This window comes from Merops nubicus, unplaced genomic scaffold (genome assembly GCF_000691845.1).
Source record: "Merops nubicus isolate BGI_N331 unplaced genomic scaffold, ASM69184v1 scaffold1454, whole genome shotgun sequence".
Lineage (NCBI taxonomy): Eukaryota > Metazoa > Chordata > Aves > Coraciiformes > Meropidae > Merops > Merops nubicus.
The window spans coordinates 284-1,493 of NW_008604642.1; the positions used below are offsets into that span (position 1 = coordinate 284).

The 1,210-nt window shown below is 39.9% G+C and overlaps 1 protein-coding gene across 1 annotated transcript in view; it reads left to right on the forward strand.

Moving 5' to 3' along the window:
- The window catches only part of LOC103771741 (mothers against decapentaplegic homolog 3), a gene marked incomplete at its 3' end in the record, with an annotated part of 61,231 nt that overhangs the window by 278 nt on the left and 59,743 nt on the right, over window positions 1–1,210 (forward strand). The window lies entirely within an intron of this gene.

The window sequence follows — 1,210 nt, forward strand, 5'->3', positions numbered from 1 at the left end:
CAGCAGCTTTCTCCGGGGGGAATCTGGCACAGAGGGTTTGTTTGGCTTCCCAGCCCTGCCGCACTTGGGTGCGGGGTTAGTCCTCTCCTGCAAGCTCCGTCCTGGCTCTATATATAGTTTAAAAAAAAAAAAAATAGCTGGCTGCAGAATTAGATTACTGTCTAGTAACAAGAGGGGAATGTAAGGGAGAAAATATGTCTCCAGCCGAGATTAAAAAAAAAAAAAGAAAAAGTTGGAAGCGCTGCGGACTGCAGTTATTGTGGATACGCTCATTGTCAAAAGTTTCAGCCTCTTCTCGAGTGCTGTTCCATGAAGATTTTCTGGTGATTAATGTAGCTGTTTTGCTCGGGCTGCTTGGTTTCTTCCATATTAGCTAGGCAGATACTGCTCTGAAGAGGTGATTGAGAGCCCTGCTGTGTGTTTGTTTTCAAATTACTTTGTAAATCGGGAATGTAAATGGCTTAGCTGAAGGGGATCGTTTGGAGTGAAAAAAAAACAAACCAAAACGTGAGGGTGAATATAACTGATTACTTCTTTTTTCATTTTTTTTTGAATTAACATAGGTTTTATTTTCAGCCTCCATTCCGACATCGATCCGTAAGACCATTATAAATCTTAAAAGGCCGTGTGTAGAAATATCCCATCTAGAGTAAAATTTTCCAAGAAACTTTCAAATAGCTGCCCACAAGTGGTGTTTTATTGGGGAAGATGTGTTGATTTCTGTGAGCTCAGCCAGATGCCTGCTGAATTCTGTTACTGATTGTTGTTGGAGGGGACTTTTTTTTTTTTTCCTGAAACAAAGGCCAAAGTTCATCCCAAATATTTGAATGCTGTATAATTGTGTGCTTCTGCGTGAGAAGATAGCTCTGTGTGTGTGTATTCATGCTTCTCTCTCGCGCAAACAAATGTATGCTTTCTTGGTTGTCAGAATGATTTAATATGCAGTAGCTCACACAAAGCAGCATCTGTTGCGTGAAAAAGTGAGGCAAGTAGCTTAGAAATGTGGATATTTGCAACTCCTAAATTTTTTTTAACAGTCACCACAGTGGTTTGTGTTGTGTTTGTTTTTTTTTTTTTTCTTTAGGAAAAGTTAAGTCTCCTTATCTTTTTTTGCGGTGAATGACTGTGGCTGAGATTTTTGGCCAGTAATGCAAATAGACCTCTCAGCCTTTGTTAGAGTTACTCTGGCTTTGCCTAGTTGAAGCAGGAA